Here is a 17,985-nt window from a genome sequence, read left to right on the forward strand (position 1 = left end):
CCTAAGTGCTTGCGCTGCAACTCTCGGAACAAAACTCAGATACAAAGGTGACCCACACAACCAAGCTGATATCCAAATGGGCTGTAAGGCAGCAGTCGCCATCCCCAGATCTCAGTTGTTTGGGTGCCATGACGAGTAAAGACTAGAGCAATTTCAGGCAGGAAGGACTCAAAATTTGAAGGTCCATCCCAGCACTCCGAGGTGATGGTAGGTCTTGTCAAGTTGGTAGAATTAGCCATCATACAGGTTAAAGAAAGGCCCTAGAGGGATCAACACTGTATGTGTAAATGTGTGTATGGCATATGTATGTGTATGCACGTGTGTATACACATGTGTTTGTATATGTATTTGTGCATATATGGTGTATGTGTGTGCAGTATTTTTGGATATGTATGTACATGACTGTGTATGTATATGTATTTATTTGTGCACACATGTATATATGTGTGTAGGTAGGCATTTATGTGTATGTGTGTATGCATAAATGTGTAGGCATCATCTGAAGAGAGTAAAGGATCATAGATGAGCAAACCACACACCAGGAAATGTGTTCCTCACAGATCTGCAGCACAAAGACAGAGCTTGGAGGTTATATCTGGAATATACCTGTAAGGGTAACACCTTGCCGGTTTGCAGGGAGCCCAGAGCAATTGAAGTGACTTCTTCCTCCAGTCAGAACTGTGTTAGCAAGTAGCCAAAACGAAGTCATATCGGGGGAGGTCAGCACCTCACCCGCGGTCCTCAGTAGAAACAGTGGTGTGCCCCTACCTAGACAAGGCTGGACTGCTTCATCTGAGATTAGCACCCAGTGTCACCGCCCCCACAGAGGAAAGCTGGCGATGTTCCAGCTCGTCTTGTCCAGATTCTCTTCCATTTGTGTGAGGACGATCAACTACCCGCTCCTTTTCCACCCCATACTTTAATGATGATGCAGCATGAAGTAAGGTTATATTTTAGGTTTATGTTTCCTGGTTCTGGCTGGAAGACCTCTTAATATCCATCTTTAAAGGGCTTGGAAATAGCTTTGTGAGACAGGCTTCCTGTGGACCCAAATCCACCCCGCTGGGGTAGGATCCTTCCGGTTCCATCAAAGAGGGTGTTCCCTTCCTGGAGGCAGTGTCCTTGCCTTTTCCTGAGCTTCTGCATCCCAGACCTCACAGACATGTTGGCTTCTCCGTCCCTTGGACATTTAGGTAAACTTGGTTTGAACTCTCAGAGAGTGTGTGTAACAAGGCTCCTTCACATGCTTCCAAGCATTCCTGGTCTTTTAACTCTGTGAGTCTTTCTAACTATTCTCTTGCATCTGTTTCTGCAATCTGATTTGTGTCCCATCAAGGGTTGAATTGTGTCCCCTCAAGGATATGTTGGCGTTCTAGTCCCCTGTGCCTCCAAACATGACCTTATTTGGAGGTAAAATGATAACGTGGTTAAATTAAGATGATGTCATTAAGATGAGCCTTAATCTAACTTGACGGAGGTCCTCATAAAAAGGGAAATTTGGGCACAGAGACAGACACACAGCGAGGAGATAAGCTGAAGAGGCACAGGGTTGAAGATGACCATGTATGAAGACAGAATGCCCGAGGCTGCCGAGGAGAAATTCTTCCCTAGAGTCTTCACTCAGAGAACGACCCCACTGCTACCTGGACACCTCAGACTTCTATCCTCCAGACAGTCCATTTCCATTGTTCTAAGCCATCTAGGTGCTGACAATTTGTGCCGGCCTGGGCTTAAAGCTATGCTCTTTCCTATGCACAATCATCAAATCTGTGCTTGCTGGGTCTCTTATCTTTCTATTACTGGTATAAAACCCCAGAGATAATTAACCTGAAAGAAGAAAGTTTTATGGGCCCATGGTTTCAGGTCTTTCATGGTGGCCTGGTCTTGTGAGTTTGGCCCTGTGTTGATGAGAAACATAAGGGCAGGGAGGACACAGTAAAACAAAGCTGCTCACCTCATGGCAGACAGGAGGCAAATAGGGAGACAGGTGGAGACTAGGGTCCCAGCATTCCTTTTAGGGGTCTATCTCCAATGGCCTGACTTCTTTCTCAGCCTACGATAGCTAATGTGAAGTGCTAACTTGACAGAGTCTAGAATCACCTGTGAGATAGACCTCTAGACATACCAGGGTGGGCTAAGAGACCCAGCAAGAAGAGAATGTCTTGATAGGTTCCTAGACAGGAGACGATCCAATATGACTGTGGGTGGAGTCACTCCCTAGGCAGACAGTTCGGGACTGCACAGAGGAAGAAAGCGAGCTGAACACTAGCCCACATGCATCGCACTCTTCTGACTGCTGACACAATGTGACCAGATCTTTCAGGCTATGATCTACATGTGTGATGACCCACGAGAGACAGTTATTGACAACCCTGCTGATAAAGCCACTTAAAAGTTTTAAGACCTAGTGATTGATGGCCAGACCCAAAGCAGGCCTGTGCCTCTAAAATGTTTCTTGGTGCCACAGTTCAGGGAGATGGAGTTTCTAAAGACAAAAACCACAGGATACATCAAAGTTAGATGAGGGTTGGAGTAGCCTTGAAACTGTTCACTCCTGGCAGAGCAAAGTGGTTATTTTAGACAAAGCATGCCAATTGTTTTGGTTAATACATCTGGGTCATGGTCAAGGCTGTCAAAATCTCAAATGTCTTGCTAAGTCAGATATGACCATGTGTGGAAGAGGTGGAAGGCAGAGAACTGTCTAAGCAAAAACAAAATGGAGTCAGAATACGATAGCATTACCTAGTCATTTCCCTTGCTTTCCTCCCCATGACAGAACTGGGAAATAAAATAGACCTTTTCTCCCTTAAGTTGCCTTTGCCAGAGCATTTTATCACAGCCACAGGGAAAGAAATTAAAACAAAGCTCCACCCGCTAAAAATTCTACCACAGCCCCAAAGTGCCACAGGCTTGGGGGCTGGAGTCAGTTCCTAGCACCCACATCAGGCAGCACGCAACCAGCTGTGGGGGAGCACACCACACGCACACACACACACACAACACACACACACGCACACACACACACACCACACACACACACACACACACACACACCACACGCAACACGCACGCGCACTGAATCAATCAATATGATAATATTTTAAAATTCTATTGTCTCTGAAGCTGCTCATGAGACAGACAGACACATAAGTGACACAACTAAAATAAATTTGTAAGTGGTACAGGCTTGTGCCCAAATCTTTAGCACCAGCATCTTTGGGGGGACATTTTAGATCTGAACCAAGTACTATCTCCATGTTTACTACTTAGGGCCACCAGGAATAACAAGTGCACAGGCCCCGTGGTGCAGCTCTGCCCTCTCCACCATCGGGTTTGAGTTGCTGCTTATATTCGTGCAGACTGAAAGCACAGAGGTGCAGCATGAGGACTTAAGGATTCCAGTAGAAATGGGGAGAAGAGGACAGCAGGGTTTTCTGTATCCTAGGCTGGCTTCAGAGGCCCTGTGCAGCCGAGGATAATTTTGAATTCCTTATCCTCCTGCCTCCTTCTTTGGATGAAGGATGATGTTGGGATTACAGACATAGACCTGATGATCAATTCGATGGAGTGCTTGGACCTGAACCCAGAGTCAAGCACGCTACAAACTCCATCCAGGAAAGCGGGTTTGGAGAAGCTGCTCTAAATCCTGGAATAAACCTTTGTCCTTCCCCCAACACACCCCTGCAGCTATAAAGGATCTGGGGTCTCCCAGACCCAGGGAAAACAAGGGTCACTGAAAAAAGACCAAGACAACGGATCCTGGAAAGCAAGCTGAGTTCAGGGAACCATGGGAAGGTGGACGGAGAGAACTGAGTCCACCCTCCATTGTATGCCTTGGTTCTCATACATCACATACACACAGAGACAGTAAATAAAATGAAATGGATTTCTGGAGCCATTACTATGATTTACAGGGCCCGTTGTCTACTGAAGTGAGAGAGAACGACAGAGGTACAGCAGATAAAAGATCTAATCTTTTATATCTAATGTCATGCAATCTTTGCCCCACTGTGTTAACCAATAGCTGGGCTTCTGATGGGATGTGGTTGTGGTGTTTCCTGGTGAAGCCATAGGCACTGTTGACAATAGGTCAGAGGTCCCAGGGCACATCTCCCCAGCTCCTCTCACACTTTTGGGGTGACGTGTTGCGATGACAGCTCCTCATTTTCACACCTATAAGGACTGCAGTCCTGGGGGCTTTAGCTTAACTGGTGGAGCACCTGCCAGGCTGGCATGGCCGTCTCTATCACCCCATAAACGGAGCATGGGACTCACACTTGCAATCTCAGGATTAGGGAGGTAGGGGCAGGAGCACTGAAGGTTCGAGGTCATTCTTGGTTACTTAGTGAGTTTGAGGCCATCCTGGGCTACTGGGAATCCTGTCTGAATACAAATAATTACTGCTCCTGCTGCTGCTGCCGCCGCCGCTCTTTCTGCTGCTAATAATAAGGCCCAGAATTGGCGTCCCTTCCTTTTTTCTTTCTTAGAAAAATAGCACATTTATTTAGTATGTGTATGTGTACTTACAGGAGCTGGTCTGCCTATTGTGTGACTTCTAAGGTTCAAACTTAGGTCGTCAATCATGATGGGAAATATTTTTCTCATGAAGTCACCACTGACCCTCTAAGACTTTTCTTTCTTGGATGCATTTGTGTATTTATTTATTTATTTTATTTCATATGTGTGAGGGTGTGCACATTTTAGCGCATTTGTGTGGCAGTCAGAAGACGAGTCTTCTCCCACTGTTTCGGTTCTGGAGATGGAGTTCAGGTTGTCAGGAGCAGCACAAAGTCCCTTCCCACTGAACCATCTAGCCAGGCCGTACAAGTGATTACTTTATTTTAAAATTTGAGGTTTTTGAGAAAGGTTTTCTCTGTAAATCTAAGAAATTGGCTGTTCTGGAACTCTCTCTCTGTAGACTAGACTGACTTCAAACTCATAGAGATCCACGTGCCTCTGCCTCCTGAGTGCCAAGATTACTGTTACTGTGTGTATGTGTGATGTATGGGCTTAGGGCATGCGGAGGCACACACATGGAGGGCAGAGGACAAAGAGGTGGACTTGGTTCTCTCTGTCCACCTTCCCGTGGTTCCCTGAACTCAGGTTGCCAGGGTTTCACAAATACCTTCACCTCCTGAGCTGTCTCACTGACAATAGAATTAAAAAATATATTTTCACATTAATTGATTAATTTATTCAGTATGTGTGTGTGTGTGTGTGTATGTGTGCACGTGTGCTCATGTGTGTGCCCCTACTTATGAGAGTCAGGTCTCTCCTTCCGCCATGTGGCCCCAGGCATAGAACTCAGGGGACAAACACTTTAACACACTGAGCTATATCATCAGCTTGAAATTTTATAAACTATTCTTTAATGGAGGGGGACATTCTCCTAACCTGGGTGGAGGGAACAGGAAGAAAGGTGAGGTGCTGAGAGAGCTCACTGCCTCCTCTAAGGCTCTGTCCGCCATTTCCAGGAAAGAGCCGTCGAGAAGGCCCAACCTTCTGAGACGAGGAGACGGAAGGCAATGGTGTCTGCTCACTTGACAGATCTCCACGGAGACACTCAGATCCAAGAGAAACGAGAAGATGTGTCTGAGCGGGTAGGGACATGAATAACACTAACATTCTCCATCTCAGTAAGAAGCTGAGAGGCCCACGTAGTGGCTCAAAGCTGTAATCCAGACCTGAGCTCCAGGCCAGCCTAGACTATAGAGTAAGACCCCACCCCAAAAGGAACAGGCAGGGTTATGGGGGAGGGGGTGGCTCTGAGGGTAAAGGGCTTGCTGCACACTCGTGAGGAGCTGCGTTTGACTCCTCGGAATCAGTGTAAAGCCAGACATAGTAGAACAGACCTGCATAATCCCAGTGTTCCTATGACAGCAGATTTCCAGAAGCTGTGGTCCATCAACCCTGGTTACCAATCAGAAAAACCACCAAGAGACTCAAACAAGGGAGATGGTAAGGACTCGCGATCAAGGCCTCTGACCCCCACATAATATGGTAGCATACACATGCCTACATTTACATACAAATTCACACACATACACACACACACACACACACACACACACACACACACTAAAATAAAATATAAATACACGTGCCGAAAGTAGCAGTATACATCTTTAATCCCAGAACTCAGGAGGAAGACACAGGCAGATCCCCATGAGTTCAAGGCCAGCCTCAGATACACATGGTAAGATCTCATCTGAAACAAATAAACGAATGAGTGAGTGAATGAATGAATGAATGAGCGAGTGAGGAGTGAGTGAGCGAGTGAGTGAGCGAGTGAGTGAGTGTAAAAATAGTGGCAAGAGGGTCACTCCACAGGAAAGCGGTCCGTGAAGCCAATGGAATAGCTGAGTTCTCCTCTCAAGCAGGCAAGAGCAGTTCTGGGCTGAGTCTTCTGAAACTACATTGCGGTTACTACTTCCTGGTTCCTAAACGGACCCAGAATCCCCTCACAATGGACTTTTCACTTGTCCTGCAGGCAAACCGTGCTCCTATCTTCAGGATCACTTCGCCTCCAAGACCCATCCCCAGGCCTCTCAGAAGAACACCGGCCAGCAGCTCAGCCGCCTGACTGGAATCCAGATGTTGGGCAAGATCTGATATCCACCAGGGCTCCCATTCAAAGTCATTAAGTGTGAGTCCAGATGTTCAAACAAGCCTCAGAGTGGGTGACAGAGCAAAATACCCAACTCCAGCACAACATTTTTAAAGCTCTCAAGAGCGAAAGCTAATGCCAAAAAGCAGGATGAATCCTCTCAAGTAGACGAGGAGAGTTGATTTGGACTCCATTCTGCTAATTGAGGCATACCATAAAAGAATCACTCTTAAAGTAAGGAAGTCACATTACTCTGAGCTGTGTGTGTGTGTGTGTCTCTGTGTGTGTGTGTGTCTCTGTGTGTGTGTGTGTGTGTGTGTGTGTGTGTGTTCTGTGCTTGTCTTTTTATATAAAACAGCTAAGCCATTCTAAGGCACTCACCTTCATCCGGAAGAGCAACAGCCAACCACTCAGAGGTTGCCTACCCCTGTCACCCACTTCTTCCAGTGAGGCCCAATTCCTGAACATTCCACAGCTTCCAAAACAGTGCCACTGGCCAGGAAGCAAGTGTCCAACACACGAGGATGAGGGGGATACTTGAGATTCAAACCGTAACATTCGTGTCCTGGTTACGTTTCAGTTGCTCTGACACAATCCTGACAGAAGCAAACACAGGTTTATCCTGACTCCCGATTCAAGGGTAAGCACAGCCCATTCTGGTGGGGAAGTCAAGGCAGCAGGCACCTGAGGCAGCCAAACGCATCACATCTCTAACCAGGAGGCAAAGGGCAGCAGATGCCGCGCAGCACCTCAGCTCCTTTCCTCACAGAGTCCACCAGGGAAGGCCACCACCTACAGTGGGCAGGTCTTGTCACTTGAATTAACACACCATAAGCTTCTCACAGGCATTCGCAGAGGTCCAGCTTCCAGAAGATTCGAGATTCTGTGAACTTGATCGTTAATGGTAACCATCACAACGAATAATGCAATCATTGACAGTCACAGGAACCACGTGAACAACTGCTCAGTCAGAGCAATGACTGCCAATTAACCCTCTCCTGTCTGTAAAGATAGTATGGGTGGCTTAGGCAAGGGTGGGCGAGCGGCACTTCAGTGAGGTGAGAGGCACAGTAAGTGAGCTGTCGATTTTTGGCATCTACTTTGACCCTTTGGTCCCCACAGAGCACTGACTTTAATATTCTGACTATCAGCCCTGGAAACAGGATCCAAGTTAGAAATTCCACGGAGTGAGCTTCGTCAGGGCTAGAGTCGGGAGTTTGGACCAGCAGCAGGAAAACCAGCAGTGATGTCCCTTCATCTGTGTGACACTGCTTCCTCCAGACCGTAGTCTGCTTTTCAGAAGTGGGCGGTCCTTCAGTTCCGGCTTTATATGCCAACAAACTGGATTCTGCCTCATGTAGGTGGGAGCCAAGTACCCGGAGTATCCCAGAGGAACGGCTGCGTGAAATCTTCCTCTGAAGTTGAGCGAGGAGGTCAATGAGACCACACCACGGCAAGTACAGTCCCCAGACCTCAACCGTTTGGCCATCAAGGCCCTTTTGAAAAGTTAGAGAAACACACACACACTAATGATAATAATAACAACAATAATAAATCCTCTGCTTTGATGGAGGAATTTTTATTTACATTTCAAATGTTATTCCCTTTCCCGGTTTCCCATCCACAACCCCCCCATCCCATCCTCCTTCCCCCTTCTTCTATGAGGGTGCTCCCCCTCCCCAACCACTCACCCCTTCCTGTCTCCCTGCCCAGACATTCCCTTACACTGCTGGGGGGTGGGTCTAGCCTTGGCAGGACCAAGGGCTTCTCCGATGGAGGAATTTTTATTTCCCAATAAGAGGACTCATAATAAGCAAGGATATTAGAGAATGGCTTACACCTCTACGTTTCTAGGGGAACGCTCCCCTGGTGGAGCTGGCTCTCACCTTCCACATTTACCTGTGTTCCAGGAAGCAGGTCCCCTGGCTTGTGCTGTTGAGTCGCAAGCCCCTTTATCCGAGGAGTCACCTCACTGGTCCAATTTGTGTTTCATTCTTAGGAACTGAAAAGTGAGCCCAGTTAATAAAATGTTTGCCTAGCATGCATTAAGTCCCGGGTTCAATCCCCGGCACTGCAGAAACTGGGCAAGATGTGATGCCGTCACTTGGCGTAACACCAGTCCTTATAGAGTAAGGACTCAGAGGCAGGAGTATCAGAAGTTTGACGTCATCCTCAGGTAAGAATGAGTTCAAGGACAGCATGGGCTACATGAGGCCCTGTGTCAAAAAATAATTCACAAATAAATATATATTTTTCTCTGATTTGCTTAATGCCAAACCCTGAGAATAATGCCTGGCTCATAGAAAACACTCAATGGGTGTTTATTGGAGGACAGATGGGAGGAAGAGTAAGAATGCGAAGCTGAAGAAAGGAAAGGGGTGGAGAAGGGGGGGGAAACAATAACAAAGGAATTCCTAAAATGAAGGCGGAGCTCGGTTTTGAAAGCCTGACGTTTTACAGCAAATCTCAGATCGATACCTTTTACCTTTTGCCTTTTACCAAAAGCCAGATTTTGGCTTATTTTGAACTATTTTATTCATTTATCATTTCTGAGGCAGGGCCTAACTATATTGCCCAAACTGACCTTGAACCCCTGAGCTAAGGCTCTTCTGCCTCATCCTGCTGGGTAGCTGGGGCTGGACGTGTGTACCACTGTGGGCTTCACGTCGCTCGCACCCACCAAGGATCTTAGGAAGCTTCTGGCACATGGAAGAAAGACCACCCCGTATTCATTACCCCAAAAAGTGCGGTGCAGCATGTGCCCTCTCAGGGACTACAAAGCCTCTATTGGGGTCCCTGAAGGGTGAAAGCACGTGGTTCAGTCTTCATGACACCTTAGTCCCTCACCAAACACCTCATTGCTCCTTTCTGGAGAGCTACAAGATCTTCCAGCTCTGAGGCCATCAGCATCTAACTGGGGCCTAAGATTTCCCAGCTCCGAGACCCATCGGGACCTAATTAAAACCTCTGCTCCAATTCCAAACTCTTCCAGAACAAATCTGATTTTCCCAGCCCAGATTATCAATTGTCCCCCGCAGCGCACAGCAGCGTGAGGGAGAAAAATCATGACCAAAGAGTCCACCCCGTGGGCTTGGGAAGGGAGACAGTTCCCAGGGAAAGAGGACCGAGGAGGTCTGAGCTGGCGAGCGCCAAAGCACCGCCCACTGGAATCTAACTGCATTAGCGTTCTGAACAATCTAATTGCATCTCCCGAGCAATTTCCTGTCTGGAAGAGGTTGCTGATTTCTTTGAAGCTAAAATAGGCACAGCCCTCACTTATAAAAAATAATAAACAGCTTTCTGAGAAACTTCTGAGGAAAAGATTTCTACCACCTGGAAAAGCATGGGGAGAGGCTTCATCTCCCAGAACAGGCGAGACCTACCCTGAAACCGAGCTAAGGCCACCCTTGCAAAATTCCACACCAGGAGGGCAGATCCAAGAGCGTTGTTATCTGTTGAAATAAGCTTTTCGGTAGAAAACGCAGCACAAAACCAGAGAGGCGCACAAATAAGAAGCTGCCTGTGTTTCCCAAAGGAAACAAACCTCAGAATCAGCCTTGAGCTTCAGACTCCTGCTCCCTCCCTCCCTCCCCGGGCTCAGAGCTTTGGGGGTCTTTTGTTTTGTTTTTATATTTGTTTGTTTAAAGAATTTTGTTGAGGTGCACTTGATGTGGAAAGAGATACATAATTTGACATATTTTGGCACATGTATGCACAACATGAAACCATTACTACAGTCAAGATAGGGAACATAGCAGGTGTGATAACACATGAGTAACCCCAGCAACGGAAACATGGAGACAGGAGGACGGAGTGTTCAAGGCTACCCTGGCTCACGTTGTGAGCCCCTGTCTCAGACAAAGGTAGATACGTATCTGTCACCCCCAACCCAAGCAGCCACTGATGTCCCTCCAGCAGAAGTGAGTTACGATTTTTTAGAATCACGTAATGGGACTGTGTGGCCTTTATTTGTCTGGCTTCTTCGTTAAGTGTAAAGGATGGCAGAGTCGCTGATGCCATTCTGTATATCAACTGCTTATTCTGTTCCATTATTGAGCAGGGCCTGTTCTGTAAATGCACTAAAGAAACAACGTACCTACCCTCTCTCTTTCCTCTTACTTTCCATCCTCCTCGTTCTTCCTGAGACAGGGTCTTGTGCAGCCCAGTCTGGCTTCATGCTTTATACCTGAGGAGGATCTTGAACTTTGGCTTTTCCTTTCTGAGTGGGTTCTTACCACATGCCCACTTCTGTGTGTATTGTGTATGTATGTAAGCTAGGACTTAATATGTGCGAGACAAACACTCTATTAATTGAGATAACTCCCCGAAACCCTCAAACCTTACTTCTTAACCTGTTGGCAGATAGATGCTTTCTTCTTGAAGCTTCTTAGGGTCAAAGCCACAAGGCTGGTAAGATTTCTCAGCACTTGCCACCAAGCCTGATGACTTGAGTTTGATTCCTGTGACCCACAAGAAGACAGAGATAATCAACACCTGCAAGTTATCCTTCAACCTGTACATGACACAGCACGTGTGCACACGCTCACACACACACACACATTCATGGCATAGCACGTGTGTACATGCTTGTGTACATACACTAAATGAATTAACACATATATGTAATATATTACATATATAAACATTATGTTACATTTTTATATAGCAGTATATATTATACATGCAATATATTTTAGATTTTAAAAAACTTTTAAAGATTTTTAAAGATGAAGACAACAGAGTTCTATGCATAAGTCTTTTTGTAAGCTTAGTTTGGGTAGATAGTTGGGAGTGGAAAGACCAGGGCATATGTTTGTAACTTTACAGGACACTGACAAAGCACCTCCCGCTTCACATTTCCACAAGTAGTGCACAAAAGTTTTCATCCTTCAGCTTCTCATGAACACTTACCGTGGTCGGTCTTTCCAGACATTCTAATATGTGCACAACAGTGTCTCATTATGACTTTAGTTCGAATCTCCCTGGTGACTAGAGGTTTTGGTTATATCTTTTAATGCGCTTGTAGTCTAGTTTTGGTAGTCTATACAAATCTTACCCATTTGAGATTGGTTTGTGTTTCTGTTATTGAGTTCTTATAGATCTTTATATATTCTGGGCATTATCTTTTTATTAGAGAATTTGTAGATTTAATTTTAGCTGTGGTCTAAGTTTTCCATTCTCTCAACAGTTTGATGAAAGACAAAGATTCTTAATCTCTCTCTCTCTCTCTCTCTCTCTCTCTCTCTCTCTCTCGTGTGTGTGTGTGTGTGTGTGTGTGTGTGTGTGTGTGTGTGTGTGTAACTTATTATCCCTCTAATATGGGATATCTTTGCCTCATTCCACATGGGAGAGATTTAAATTTGCATCTTCCTCTCAAAGGTTGGTTTCTGAGCTGAGTTTCATACTTAGATCTGTGATTGAGAGCACACTCGTTCATGTGCTTCGAGGCATGGAGCGAAGTTTGCACTTTATGGCTAATTGTGTCAGGATCAATCCATGAACAGATCCTTCATTCTTCCCATCCAATTGACTATACACTTTTGCCAAAATCAATGGATCCTATTTGTGTGCTTCTATCCCTTAGCTCTATTCTATTTCAGCAGTCTGTCTGTCTGTCCTCGTGTCAGCAGGGCATGCCCTCAGTGCTATGGCATTCTACTCATCAATGTCAGGGGAGGCATGGCACACACAGTTTCCTGCAACAGCCTTGAGAGTTCTTTCTAGAGACTCAAGTAAAGCTGAACTAGACAGGAGGTGAGAAATGAGCCAGTCGAAACAGGACTGTGCTCTCATCAAAGGGGATTTTGAACAGAGGAGATGAAAGGAAGGGAGGCCTTCAGGGAGGGAATAAGATACTTAACAGAGTGAGTGTGGACTGCGCATGGAGAGTCATACACACTTTGTCTTTTCATTATCATGGATAGGATTTTAAAGTTATTAGCTAGTTTTTAAATGTGTTATTTAGTTAGTTCTGTGTATGTGTGTATGATGTGTGTATCTTGTGTGTGTGTGTGTGTGTGTGTGTGTGTGTGTGTGTGTGTGTGCACCACAATGGTTAAAGAACAACCTCAGGCATCAGTTCTTGCCTTCCACATAATTTGAGGCAAGCTCTTTCCTTGTCTGTTACAGGTACTACAGGTTAGGTAGTATGCAGGCTTCAAACTTCCAGAGCGTTCCCTTGCCAGTACCTGCCACCTTGTAGAAATTTCTAACACATGCCAGCTAATTTTTTCCTCTTCTGGCTTTTACGAGAGTTCTAGGGTTCTGAATTCAAGGCATTAGGCTTGAGTAGTGAGCCCCTTCACCCACTTAGCCCTTTGCCAACCCTGAAATTATTATCTTAACAGATTGTTAAGAAATTTAAATAAGACCACCCCGTGGCTCCTGAGGAGCACCAGACAGGATTGCAAACTTGGTTCCTGGGATGCACCAGATAGAATTACAGCTGATAAGGTCACACCCCAGATCCTAGGAGTTCTAGGGAAGAGATATTTTTACTGTAAACAAAACCTGATAGTCTTGTTCTTGAGGTTTCAGAAAGTATCTGGGAAGGAGTAAGGCCACACTCAGGGTTATCTGGACTCCAGTCTCCAGAACTGTTTTTGTTCATTGCTGTTGTAACGTTCTTATTTGAAAATACCTCTGCTAAAAGGCATACTATTTGCGTATAGGCAATTTCATGGTAAACAATGTTAACTGTGCTGGTGAATTCTTGATTGATTGCATGCTGGAAGCTTCCTTTGGACTCTGAGGTAAGTGTCTCCTTTTCTTTTTCACACCACAATTTTCCTGTATTCTCCCTCTTGCCTCAGTTAGGATGGCTGGCATAAAGAGTGGGGATGTCTTAAACTTATGGATTGATCTGGCAAGAAATTAGTAATTTGGAATGCATCTTTTTTTTTTTTTCTAGTTTTGGACTTTATTGTCATTGTCGTCATCTCAGGCCTTGACTGCGCACTTGCGCAGTGGGTACAGCCGCTCCTTCCGCTGCTGTTTCTTGGTCTTCAGCTTCTCTTCATGCTTGGTGAGCCGGCGGCGCATGGCTCTGGTCTTCTTGGTCGCAGGTCCAGTGGCTCGTACTTCTCTCCCTTGTAGAACTTCCTGAGGTTTTCCTTTTGAGTCTGATTAATGACAGTGAGGACATGGGCGATGGATTTGCGTCCGACTCGTATCTTGGAGAGCTTGGACGCGGCGCCGCCTGTCACAAGACGCTAGGACAGTTCCGCCTTCAGATCATCCAGTTGCTTCAACAGCTCCTCCTTCTTCTTGCCGCGCAGGCCCTGAGCCTTAATCTTGGCCATTGCTGTGTTGTTCACGGATGAGGCGGCCCAGTTCGAGAGCGGGAATGAATTTTGATTCACAAACTCTATATTCTTACTAGATTCTTCTTTAAATGTCTCTAAGCAATGCCTCTCTTGAATATGTGAATTTATAGCTGTGTACTGGCTATTTGTGTGTGTGTGTGTGTGTGTGTGTGTGTGTGTGTGTGTGTGTGTGTGTATCAACTTGGCACAAGCTAGAGTCATCAGAGAGGAAAGGGCCTCAGTTGAGGAAATGCTTCCATGAGATCCAGACATAGGGCATTTTCTCAGTTTGCGATCAATGAGGGAGGGCCCAGCCCATGATGGTGGTGCCATCCCTGGGCTGGTCATTCTGCGTCCTATAAGGAAGCAGACTGAGCAAGCCACGGAGAGCAAGTCAGTAAGCAGCATACCTCCATGACCTCTTTATCAGCTCCTGCCTCCAGGTGGCAGGCCTGCTTGAGCTCCTGTCCTGACTTCCTCCGGTGATGGACTGTGATCTGGAAGTGTAAGCCGAATAAACCTTTTCCTTGCCTTTTTGCCATGGTGTTCCTTTGCAGTAATGGAAACCCTAACTCAGACAGCCTGTCAGTGAATTGGGAGAGATCTTGCGCATTATCTTCTCAAATATATATTTGATGTATACCTCCCTTGCCTTAGGAGCCCCCAGTTACACATGTACTAGCTGCTGGGGTGGTCTCGTTTCCGTTAACACAGTCCATGGCGTCAGGCAAGGCACTTCAGCAGGAGCAGACAACAGCTGGCCACACTGTATGCACAGTTAGGAAGGGGAGAGACAACAGCTGGCCACACTGTGTGCAGTCAGGAAGGGGAGAGACACTCGCTCAGGCGGTGTTCCCTTCAGGCTCTCCAGGACCTCAGTACAATGACATGCTTCCACCTACATTTGGGGGGTCCTTTCCACCTCAATAATTGGCCTATTTTAGATAATCTCTCACAGCAATATAAGAGATCTGTCTTTTCCATGACTCTGTATTCAGTCAACGCGACATTATCAAGCTTCACCGTATCAGACACTATCCATTTTATATTGTCGGATGTTTCAGGGTTGTCTCCTGTAAACGTGTAGACTTTTGCATTCACACATCTCCACTTAGAAATAAGTTAAACCCTTGGGCTGCCATCACTAAATCCTCTCAGCTAAGACCCCAGCTTACAGACCTCGCTTCAGAGAACCTAGAATGCCCTGTAAATTCTGAAGAACTAGTCACATTTGCAACATGCACGGTCTCTTGTAATCTCGAGCCCTCTCTTCTTGTCTGGTGTTCTGTTCCTAGCACAGTGAGTCCCTCTCAGCCCCCTACAGCCCATGTCTTCTGCTGACCACTATTCAGTTGACAAAGAGAGAGGCCACTGAAGAGGAGCTCTCCAGAGCCCCCTCTCTGGCTATTTTCTGTCAGGCAATCTATCCTGCAGCCTCGAAGGGCATTAACCTCCCTGTCCATTTCCTCAGTCCTCTAAGCTTCTTGTGTTGTGGCCTAGAATGTCACCGGAAGCAGGAAGCTGAGATCTTCACTGGGTTATCCCTGGTTAATGGGACTGACCTTGGTGGCCTCATATCCACTGACATCAAAAGTATTTGTTCATGTATGTGGTCCTTCAAAAGCTGTTTCAGTCAGGCATTTAGTTCTTTTTTCCTCCATCTTTGTTGGAACCAGAAGTTTTGGGTGGTCTACGTTTCTTTATTTATTCCAGAAGAACTTTGCATAATCCAGATGCAGTGGGCCAAGTGTGGTGGCACACACCTGTGACCTCACCACTTGGGAAGCAGGGACAGAAGGATCATGAGTTCAAGGTCATTTTGATTGAGTTTAAGTCTACATAAGACCTGCACCACATAAGACCCAGTCTTCAAAGAAAGAAGAGGGAGAGGGGGTGGGGGAGAGAGAGAGAAGAAAAAGAAAAACAAACAAATAAACAAATAGGTCTGAAGATGTAGTTCGGTGGTTGGAAGCACACATTGATCTTCCTGAGAAGCTGGACTCAGTTCCAGAACCTGCATCCAGAGATTCACAGCTGACTCTACATCCATGGGAGCTGATGTCCTCTTCTGGCCTCCTCCAGCACCTGTGTATGAGCATGTGTGCACACTCATGTACCCACACACATACATATGATTAAAAATAAAATAAATCTTTAAAAAATTGCAAGCTCTTTGACAAATACATTTATTAAAATATCTAATATTCTGTGATGTTTGCACTGTCTCTTAAAAAATTGGTGTGTATGTGTGTGTATATATGGGTATGTGAATATGTGTGTGCATGTGTGTATGTATATATATGTGTATGCGTATATGTTTGTGTATGTATTTAGGTGTGTATGTATGTATACATGTGGTGCGTGTATGTGTGTTATATGTATGTACGTGTGCATGTGTCTGTGTGTGTCTGTGTGTGCATGTGTGTGTGAGTATGTCCATTTGTATGTGTATATGTGAATGTAAGTGTATATGTGTGTATGTGGATATGTGTGTATGTATGAATATGCATGTGTTGTTTGTGTGTGGGTGTGTGTGTATGTGCATGCAAGCACATGTGCACATCACAGTGTGCTTGTATATGTACCATGGTAGGAGTGCCGGGAGCACAGATCTGCCCAGGGTCTGGCTTTTCACTTCAGTTCAGGGGGATGAGCTCCAGTTGTCAGGCTTACACACCAATTGCTTTCACACGCATCTACCTTTCCAGCCTAGTTTTTCACTCTCCTGTTTTCTTCTCTCTCTTTAAATTACATTATTATCTGTGTTTATAGTGTGTATAGTGTGTAGTGTGTAGAGTGTGTATAGTGTGTAGTGTGTAGAGTATGTATAGTGTGTACAGAATGTATATCATGTATAGTGTGTATACTGTATATAGTGTGTACAGCATGTATAGCATGTATAGTGTATATAGTGTGTATAGTGTGTACAGCATGTACAGTGTGTAGAGTGTGTACAGCATGTATAGCATGTATAGTTTGTATAGTATGTATAGTGTGTACAGCATGGACAGTGTGTAGAGTGTGTACAGCATGTATAGCATGTATAGTTTGTATAGTATGTATAGTGTGTACAGCATGGACAGTGTATAGAGTGTGTAGAATGTGTATAGTGTGTACAGCGTGTACAATTTGTGTAGTTTGTATAATGTGTACAGCATGGACAGTGTATAGAGTGTGTAGAATGTGTATAGTGTGTACAGCATGTACAGTATGTATAGTGTATAGTGCGTTTATAGTATGCAGAGTGTGTATAGTGTATGCATGCTCATGGCAGCATCCTTAACCCCTGAGCCCTCTCTCCAGCCCTGATTCTGCACCCTCTTAAGGATGGATGAACACTATCATTGAGCTCCACGGCCCTGAACTCAATGTTAGTTCTCAAACCTACAATCTACCGTTGTGGTTTTGTATTTCGGCACTGATGTTTGTCTGTATCATAAGGTGAGGTCATGAACCGCGTCTTTCCCGTATGAGTGTTCCGTTGGTCCAACTTCATTTGCTGGAAAGCTATTGCCTGGCGCCCCACCTCACTGTCCCCGGTGATGTGCTTTGTTACAGTGTTTACTGTGTTGACGAATAACACTGATCTGAAAAGGTCATTTCATAACACTGAGGTGAAATAAAATTAGGGCCCAACAAACATTTTTGGCTGTATAGAGTACTGTTGCCTATCTAAAACGGGGAAAGGCAGTGTGGCTCAATGTGCAGTTATCATCATGGTGAGTGGCTATAGTCACATCTGATTTCCTTCACGTCACAACCACAAAAAGTTTTATTTATGTTTCCAAAGAAGACCCCATTTGTCCCAGTGAGGGACCTAAAGTTTGAAGTATTCAGTTAGAAATTAAAGTAGACAAGTAGGTAATGGTGCAGCATATGTCTATCATACTTCATAATGCTTGCACTTGAAATATTCCAAGAGTAAGTAATGTTTTATTTCCTTCTTCAAAAGATCACCTTCTTACCAGGTATAAACTTTATTTCAAGAATGCGGTTTTTTGGGGTTGGGGATTTAGCTCAGTGGTAGAGCACTTGCCTAGGAAGCGCAAGGCCCTGGGTTTGGTCCCCAGCTCC

General features: G+C 45.5%; 1 pseudogene; it reads right to left on the reverse strand.

Annotated features, from left to right (window-relative positions):
• Window positions 1-13,239: 13,239 nt before the first annotated feature.
• Window positions 13,240-14,060, reverse strand: Rpl35-ps11 (ribosomal protein L35, pseudogene 11; annotated as a pseudogene).
• Between the last annotated feature and the right edge of the window lie 3,925 nt (window positions 14,061-17,985).

This window comes from Rattus norvegicus, chromosome 19 (genome assembly GCF_036323735.1).
Source record: "Rattus norvegicus strain BN/NHsdMcwi chromosome 19, GRCr8, whole genome shotgun sequence".
Classification (NCBI taxonomy): Eukaryota; Metazoa; Chordata; class Mammalia; order Rodentia; family Muridae; genus Rattus; species Rattus norvegicus.